At 51.1% G+C, this 9,761-nt stretch overlaps 1 long non-coding RNA gene across 1 annotated transcript; it reads right to left on the reverse strand.

The window, feature by feature from the left end:
• Nucleotides 1–348: 348 nt before the first annotated feature.
• LOC119356261 lies at nucleotides 349–3,735 on the reverse strand. Its single transcript, XR_005171882.1, has 3 exons — nucleotides 3,123–3,735; nucleotides 2,152–2,228; nucleotides 349–640 (listed from the first exon to the last, which is right to left on the reverse strand). It is a non-coding gene; the product is annotated as an uncharacterized LOC119356261 (long non-coding RNA).
• Between the last annotated feature and the right edge of the window lie 6,026 nt (nucleotides 3,736–9,761).

Raw genomic sequence — 9,761 nt, forward strand, 5'->3', positions numbered from 1 at the left:
TCGTTTTTGCAAAAGCGCGTTTCTCAAATACTGGTCGTAACTACTACTTTCCTCCTCATCTCTCGTTCCTCAACAATTCGCTGGTTCTAGTTTTGCTTCAGGAAGAGTACAAGTCCTTCGGTCGATCAAACATTTACCTCCTCGATTAGCAACCGCGAGATTTTTAATTTTTTTTTGATAAAAGAGAGCTTGCCTCTCCGATTTCATATAAAGAAATCAACCGTTCAGACTCCAGACAAACCAAACCGAAACCTCCAACAAACTGGCGATGATATGTTGGAGAGGAAGCCATCCCTTCCGTCTCCCCCATATCATCATCTTGCCAGAATATTTGGTAGATCCCTAACGAAGATCACGCAAACTAGACTCTAGGAAACATCGCTAGCTATTACATCATTCAAAGCCACACACAGGGGCAAATTGCATAGTTACAGCCTTTTGATTAGGATAGGAAGACGAGAGAAGGCAGGAAGGCTAGTAGCAAGCGCAGAGAAGATCAGGCATCAGCGTAGTCGATCTAGGGACCACCAAGTCTTGGAACTCCAGTTGCCCAGCCGCGCGTCGCCTTGAAGATCTCCATGGCCACCCGCTCAACCTGATTTACGCCCCCCTTCATGAGATCTATTTTTTCTTGGCTTTTCTGCAACACACACCACTCATGTAAGTTTTTAATAATCAAGTTAACAGGAACACAGGGATCAGTAACCCTATGATTATCAAAGACTAATCTATTCCTTAATTTCCACATTGTCCACAACATTGCCGAAATACCCACAATCATGAGGTTCCTGTTATCTTTACCAAATTTGTTTAGCCATTGCCCAAAGATGTCATTGTTTTTTCCAGGGATATCATGAATATTAAAAGAGCATTTTAAAACCATCCACAGCATCTTAGCAACAGAACAGTGGACAAAAAGGTGCTCATTATCTTCTTCTCTCCCACAAAAGGAGCATTTTGTGTCTCCCTTCCACCCCCTCCTTTTAAGATTCTGCTTGGTCAGAACACTTCCCCTAAGCAGCAACCAAATTTAAAACTTAACTCTAGGGGGCATTTTCACTTTCCATAAAAATTTATATGGATATTTCATTTCATTCTGGATCAAATGTCTATAACAGGTTTTCACACTATAATTTCCATCCCCAGTAAGAGTCCACCTAATCTTATCAGAGGACTCATCAAGCACCACACTTTCGCACGCCTCTTTGATATGTTCCCATAACAGCGATCTCCTAAAGCCTATATTATCTAGTCCTTTTTCCAGAACCCAGGCCACTGACTTCTCCTTGTCAAAGCATATATTATATATACGTGGGTAACTATCTTTCAAGGCTTTTGGGCCAATCCACCAATCTTCCCAGAACCGGGTATTCTCTCCATTCCCCACAACAAATTTGCACAAGGAAAAGAAGAAATCCTTGTGTTTCAACATCTCTCCCCAGAATTGCGAGTCCCCTTTTCTCTTTTTCACACTAGTGACACAATTATTTTTAACATATTTTTCCCTCAGGTGATAGACTGAGCTCCATCGCCGGCATGGTCGCCGCCGCGTGGCTGGCCGCGATGGACGTCAGGGTGGACGGCGGCAAGCACTCTCACGAGTTATGCGATGCCTGGGTGTGGCTGCTCCATTCACATCATAGACGGCCTCGGCCACCAAGGTAAACGGTCGCCGGCGGCCGCGCACACATGATGGAGGTGCGAGGGCAGGCAAGCAGCAGCCCAGTCAGAGCCTATTCCGGGAGAAAGCAACGACCTCGGTGCCAGGGAAAGCGCCGTCGCCGGTCGATAGCACGTGGAGCTGTGCGGGCCTAACTGGAGGCGAGCAGCAGCCAGGGCGGAGGAAGAATCATATCTGGAGCTTGGTCATGTACTCTCGTCAATGGACGATAGAGGAAGAAGGAGAAGGTCACGGGCTCACGGATGACACGGAAAAGAAAAATAAGAGTTGGTTATCCGAACAATGGACTGTACCAGCCCGGTTCTATTCTTTGCTAACCAAAACAAAGTTTTCTATAAACTCGTTAATCATAAAAAAAATACTAAAACCGGTTTTACAAAAATTCAGCTAAAAACTTGTACTATATATACCCATGGCTAAAATTCACTATCCAAACAACACCGTAGGGCAAATCGTTTAGACCATCACACCTTTGGTAGATTGACCAAAGGCGCTCGAACTCAACTGACACGTCGCAGGACCTTCGCCAAACGTAGTGCTCCGAACTCTGCAAAAACTCTAGGTTAATACTGTTGAATTCGAATATTGATGTTATGCAGAATTAACAGCACCATTGCATAAATTATGCCAAAACTACCAGGGCAGAATCACAGCATTATGAAAACTAGCATCTCTTCAGTGTCAAATGACATTTTGTAAATTCCAACCACAACATCGTTATACTGTTCGGATATAATTTACTTCATCAACTCTTTCTTCTCAAGTTCTCATGTAAAACCTTTTCTTTATGAAATGTGCCTGGCCTGACAATGTACCAAAAGAAATAAAACAACAACAATAAAGCCTTTAGTCCCACACAGGGTTGGGGTAGGCTAGAGGTGAAACACATAAGATCTCGTGACCAACTCATGGTTCTGCTGGCACATGGATAGCAGGCTTCCACGCACCGCTCTCCATGGCTAGTTCTTTGGTGATACTGCAGTCCTTCAGATAATGTATCAAAAGAAATAAAGTGCAATAATTATGATTGCACGGAAAACGCTCCCATGACTATAAGATTGGAACACAGTGCCGTGTAAGTGTTAAAACCATATAAGAAGGGTTTGAAATATGTCCAACCAAAGCTGCATAGGCATTTTCCTAAAACAGCTTCAACTGGTGGATGTCAAACCAACATTATCCAGACCGTCGTTTTTTTCTTTTCTTTCTTGCATTTGGCATATAATCAGGTATCACTTTCACACCTATGAACTTGATTGTAATTATTCGAAAGTATAAAGATCCACCGCCCAGGAGACTATATCAAGGTAACATATGTGGTTTCTCAATTGATCCAACGCGTGCTCATTATGCTAGTAAACTAAAATACCAAGCACAAAGACAAAAGCGTCCGTACTGAAGAAATCCAGATCTTCAGAGTGATAAAATAGAATATGATTACCTCGTGCTGTAAGGGACCCTCGTCGCGAACTAGGCACAGGGTGTAGTTCAGTTGGCGCTGTAGTTGTGCACCTGCCGCAGCCCGGGCGACCCCAGCCCGGGGGGAGGAGAGGAGCGAGGTGGAGCGGCAGGGCGTCTCGGGGCGGGCTGGGTGGGGCCAGCTCGTTACGCCCCCGTGTTGGATCCGGGTCGGTGAAGATCACCGACGCCGGCCTTGACATGCGGCGAGGGGAGCCGGCGGGAGCCTGCGAGATCGGGAACCACCGCCTGCCCGCATCGGTGCCCCGTGATGCGCGCGGGCAGGCGATGCGCCCGACGTCGTCGTTGACGAACCCGGCAGGAGCCGGCGCGTCCGCAGGCGGAGGCGCACGAGGAGACGTAGGTGGGGACGGACTGCTGTCCCTATGGGCTCGAAGCAGTCGTCGGCGTCGTCGATGTACAGCCGGGCGAGTGGCTCGTCCTCCGCGAAGAGCTCCTCCAACGGATGTGGGAGGCGGTGTGACGACCGATGAACCCTAGGAAGGGGATCGATCGCACGGGAAGAATAGAGGTAGGTGAGGAGAGCAGGGAGGGAGATAGACGAAGGGGAACGAGAGAGAGACTTCCAGTGTTATCTCATTTCACAACCGATCCAGAATTACAGACTGGTTTATGTAGCACACCACACACTGGCCACAGGCGGCCCAATAGCCCACTCAGGCCTCGGCCCAGCACTTACACTTAGGCTGCTCTCCTCACCTCTCATGTGTTCATCGATACACTTGTATCAAGTGTGACAGTTGCCTCTTCATGAGCTGCAGCGTCGTCGGTCCAGCATGGTGCCGCCGGGTAGCGATGGCGCAGCACATTGTAATCTTCCCAGGTTGCAGACTCCGTAGAGAGCGATGACCACTGGACGCGTATCTGGACCACGGGGCTGTTTCCTTTCTTAACCATGCGGCGATCCAAGATGGCGACAGGTTGGAGTGGAGCCGCGGTGAGGTCCGGTGTGCGGGGCAGCTCGGAGAACACCGGCGAGTAATCTGGTGTGAAAGGCTTCAGCTGTGACACATGGAAGACAAGATGGATACGACTGCCTTCTAGTAGCTGGAGCTTATAAGCCATGGTGCCAATGCGTTGCAGAATTGTGAAGGGGCCGAAAAACTTGTAGGCGAGCTTGGGGCAGGGGCGATTGGCCACTGTCGACTGTACGTAGGGTTGTAGCTTGAGAAGGACTTGATCCCCCTCGCTGAAGGAGCGCTCGGTCCGGTTCTTGTCTGCTTTCTGCTTGAACCTGTTCTGGGCGCGCGCTAGCTGCACGCATAGTGCCTCGGTGTGTTGAGCCCAGTCCAGCTCCTCACCAGCTTCTGTTGGTAGGTTGGCAGTGAACGTCGGCAGACCTCCAAGGTTGGGCTCCTTCCCATACAATGCTTGGAAAGGGGAAGTGTTTAGGGAGGAGTGGTACGTAGTGTTGTACCAGAATTCCACCGTCGGCAGCCACTTGTGCCATTCGGAGGGTGTGTCGTGGACGGCGTAGCGCAGGTACATCTTGAGGCACTGGTTCACGCGCTCGCTTAGCCTGTCCGTCTGCGGATGGTACGCCGTGGAGTAGCTCAGCTTGGTGCCAGCAGTTGCAAGGATGGCACGCCACATGTTACTGGTGAAGATGCTATCCCGGTCGGAGACGATGGAATGGGGAACTCCGTGCAGCTTGATGATGTTGCCCTAGAAAGCACGGGCCACTGTTGCCGCCGTGAAGGGATGACGAAGAGGCACGAAGTGTGCGTACTTGGTGAACCAGTCGACGACGACCATGATGACTTCGTAGCCTTCGGACGCAGGTAAGCCTTCCATGAAATCCATGGTGAGGTCCTGCCAGGGCTCCGTGGGCATGGGAAGGGGTTGCAGGAGCCCCGGCATCTTGATGTGTTCATGCTTGGCGTGCTAGCAGATGGCGCACTGGTGCACGAACTTCTCGACCGCCTGTTTAAGGCCACACCAGGCAAAATGTTTTTTGAGGCGCTGGTAAGTGGCGGTCACGCCGGAGTGCCCCCCCCCCCACTGCGCTTGCGTGGAAGGCGTGGATCAGCTTGGTTTGGAGGGCGGAGTTGGCCCCAATCCAAATCCTGTCATGGAGGCGGATGACGCCTTGCCGGAGCTCGTAGCCTTGGTCGTCGGGGCTGGAGATGGCCAGGCGTTGGGGAAGATCTTGGGCATCGCTATCCATCTCGTAAGAGTTGGCCACCTCTTGTAGCCACTGCAGTTGGCATGTGGGCAGGGCATTGATGGCGAAGTGGTGGCCGACACGCAAGAGGGCATCGGCAGCGTCGTTCTCGACGCCGCGCCTGTACTTGAAGGAGAACTGGAGGCCAACTAGCTTGGACATAGCCTTGCGCTGGAGCTCCGTATCCAGCTGCTGCTCGCCTAGAGTACACAAGCTCTTGTGGTCGGTGACGATGACAAACGGAGCACGCTGGAGGTAGGAGTGCCACTTGTCGACGGCCATGATCATGGTGAGGAACTCCTTCTCGTAGATGGAGAGACGCTGGTTCCGTATCCCCAAGGCCTTGCTAAGATACGCCACGGGGTGGCCATCCTGTACCAGCACTGCTCCGACACCGGTATCGCACGCATCTGTCTCGATGGAGAAGGGGCGTGTGAAATCCGGCAATGCGAGAACTGGGGTGTTGACCATTGCGTCCTTGAGAGCATCGAATGCCATTTGAGCCGGCTCGGTCCAGGCAAATCCTTTCTTGGTGAGGAGCTGGGTCAGTGGCTTGGCGATGATCCCGTAATGGGGCATGTCGGTGTCAAAACCGGTGGATCTTGGGTAGGGGGTCCCGAACTGTGCGTCTAGGCCGGATGGTAACAGGAGGCAAGGGACACGAAGTTTTACCCAGGTTCGGGCCCTCTTGATGGAGGTAAAACCCTACGTCCTGCTTGATTAATATTGATGATATGGGTAGTACAAGAGTAGATCTACCACGAGATCGGAGAGGCTAAACCCTAGAAGCTAGCCTATGGTATGGTTGTTGTTTTGTATGTTGTCCTACGGACTAAAACCCTCCGGTTTATATAGACACCGGAGAGGGTTAGGGTTACACAAAGTCGATTACAATGGTAGGAGATCTACATATCCGTATCGCCAAGCTTGCCTTCCACGCCAAGGAAAGTCCCTTCCGGACACGGGACGAAGTCTTCAATCTTGTATCTTCATAGTCCGGGAGCCCGGCTGAAGGTATAGTCCGGCCATCCGGACACCCCCTAATCCAGGACTCCCTCAGTAGCCCTTGAACCAGGCTTCAATGACGACGAGTCCGGCGTGCAGATTGTCTTCGACATTGCAAGGCGGGTTCCTCCTCCAAGTACTTCATAGAAGATTCTGAACACAAAGATAGTGTCCGGCTCTGCAAAATAAGTTTCCACATATGGCCATAGAGAGAATAATATTTACACAGATCTAATTCGCTGATGTATTCCGTAGTGCGACATTGCACCACGGCCAAGCCTTTATTCGAATCATTTTATTATCCCACCTCAGCGCGTCATGCGAGGCGGTTTCCTTGGCACGTCTTGTTAAAGCAGAGATCATGTCCCCTTATTCCGGGATTCTCATCAATACGGGCGCGGGTAACCCAACCGCTTCTAGGACTCCTAGACTATAGGCAGGTCCAAACGACCACGGAGAGGACGCTTGATATTCACCCTCTTTATAAAGGGACAAGGCTCTTACTTTTTTCCCTCCCGTGCTCAGTCGAATCCTTCCCCCACCTCAAGCTCAAACACCCAAGGGTCAGGTCAGGTGCTCCGAACCTTCAATCATGTCCGGATCTAGCCTTCAAGGCCGATGGGTGCCTTCCTCCGTCATGGAAGAAGACATCAAAAAGTTGAGGGAGGCCAGATATCTGACCGCCGAGGTTGTGCATTGGCTGCCCGCCCGAGGGCAGGCCATCCCCTCCCTCGAACCCAACGAGAACGTCGTGTTCGTCTCCCACTTCCTCCGAGGTCTAGGCCTTGCTCTGGATCCTTTCGTCAGGGGTTTGATCTTTTATTACGGGCTAGATTTCCATGATCTAGCTCTGGACTCCTTTCTTCATATCACGACATTTATTATCGTGTGTGAGGCCTTCCTCCGGGTTACCCCTCACTTTGGCCTGTGGCTCAAGACCTTTGAAGTAAAGCCGAAGATGATCAAGGGGCAACATGCAGCGTGTGGAGGTGCCTCAATATGCAAGATGACAGGAGCTCCATGGCCCAAAGGTTCCATTCCAGAGGTGTCTGAATTGTGGCAACAGGGGTGGTTCTACATCACGGCTCCTAGAAGTGCCAAGTGGGCGGCCGCCCCAGTTTTCCGCTCGGGACCTCCACCACAACTGATGTCATGGATCAGCAGAGGTCTGAGCTGGGGTCCAGCCAAGGACGTGCCTATACTGCAAAGTCGCATTCGAGATCTCTTCAATGGAGATTTTAGTTTGGTTGCGGTAATAAAAGTTATGCCGGTTCGTCAAGTCCAGCCTTGCAAACGCCAGCCCCTTCGCTTGTGGGAGTTCAATCCTGAGGGGCCGCGTGTCATTCAAAATTTCCTCGGCCTGACGCACGAGGATATGTACAAGTCATTCTTCGGACCTCAGGTAGAGTGTCCGGAAATTACCGAGGACGTGGGCCTGAGCAGTAACCGCGCCGCCGAACAGGTAAGGAATCTTCCGGCCGAACATACTATCTCTCACTTGTTACGAAGTTATTTCTGAGAGTTTGCTTTTTGACCAGGACTAGCTGACAAAGGCGAAGTTGATTCGGTGTTCGGCCCCCCTCCCTGAGGGTTTGGAGAATCCGGTATTGGAAAAGATGCTCCACGTCGCACCTTGCCCGGAGCCCTTGAAGGAAGATACTGGGAAGGATATGTTGGGGAACGTTGCAGAAAACAAAAAAAATTCCTACGTTTCACCAAGATCAATCTATGGAGTCAACTATCAACGAGAGGAGAGTGCATCTACATACCCTTGTAGATCGCGTGCGGAAGCGTTCAAGAGAACGGGGATGATGGAGTCGTACTCACCGTGATCCAAATCACCGATGACCAAGCGCCGAACGGACGGCACCTCCGCGTTCAACACACGTTCGGTTGGGAAGACGTCTCCTCCTTCTTGATCCAGCAAGGGGGAGGAGAGGTTGATGAAGATCCAGCAGCACGACGGCGTGGTGGTGGATGCAGCAGTGATCGCAGCAGGGCTTCGCCGAACTTCTGCGAGAGGGAGAGGTGTAGCAGGGGAGAGGGAGGCGCCAAGGCTTGAGGTGCGGCTGCCCTCCCTCCCCCCCTTTATATAGGCCCCCTAGGGGGGTGCGCCGGCCCTAGGAGATGGGATCTCCTAGGGGGGTGGCGGCCAAGGGGTGGAGTACCCCCCAAGGCAAGTGGAGGCGCCCCCTCCCCTAGGGTTCCCAACCCTAGGCGCATGGGGGGCCAAGGGGGAGGGCGCACCAGCCCACTATGGGCTGGTTCCCCTCCCCACTTCAGCCCATGGGGCCCTCCGGGATGGGTGGCCCCACTCGGTGGACCCCCGGGACCCATCCGGTGGTCCCGGTACAATACCGGTGACCCCGAAACTTTCCCGATGGCCGAAACTACACTTCCTATATATAATTCTTCACCTCCGGACAATTCCGGAACTCCTCGTGACGTCCAGGATCTCATCCGGGACTCCGAACAACTTTCGGATTACTGCATACTCATATCTATACAACCCTAGCGTCACCGAACCTTAAGTGTGTAGACCCTACGGGTTCGGGAGACAAGCAGACATGACCGAGACGATTCTCTGGTCAATAACCAACAGCGGGATCTGGATACCCATGTTGGCTCCCACATGCTCCTCAATGATCTCATCGGATGAACCACGATGTCGAGGACCTAATCAATCCCGTACTCAATTCCCTTTGTCAATCGGTATGTTACATGCCCGAGACTCGATCGTCGGTATCCCAATACCTTGTTCAGTCTCGTTACTGGCAAGTCACTTTACTCGTACCGTAATGCATGATCCTGTGATCAACCACTTAATCACATTGAGCTCATTATGATGATGCATTACCGAGTGGGCCCAGAGATACCTCTCCGTCATACGGAGTGACAAATCCCAGTCTCGATTTGTGCCAACCCAACGGACACTTTCGGAGATACCTGTAATGTACCTTTATAGTCACCCAGTTACATTGTGACGTTTGGCACACCCAAGGCACTCCTATGGTATCCGGGAGTTGCACAATCTCATGGTCTAAGGAAATGATACTTGACATCCAGAAAAAGCTACAGCAAACGAACTACATGATATTTGTGCTATGCTTAGGTTTGGGTCTTGTCCATCACATCATTCTCCTAATGATGTGATCCCATTATCAATGACATCCCCATGTCCATAGCCAGGAAACCATGACTATCTGTTGATCAACGAGCTAGTCAACTAGAGGCTCACTAGGGTCACATTGTGGTCTATGTATTCACACATGTATTACGATTTCCAGATAATACAATTATATCATGAATAATAGACAATTATCATGAACAAGGAAATATAATAATCATTTTATTATTGCCTCTAGGGCATATTTCCAACAGTCTCCCACTTGCACTAGAGTCAATCATCTAGTTACATTGTGATGAACCGAA

Source organism: Triticum dicoccoides, chromosome 2A, assembly GCF_002162155.2.
Source record: "Triticum dicoccoides isolate Atlit2015 ecotype Zavitan chromosome 2A, WEW_v2.0, whole genome shotgun sequence".
NCBI lineage: Eukaryota > Viridiplantae > Streptophyta > Magnoliopsida > Poales > Poaceae > Triticum > Triticum dicoccoides.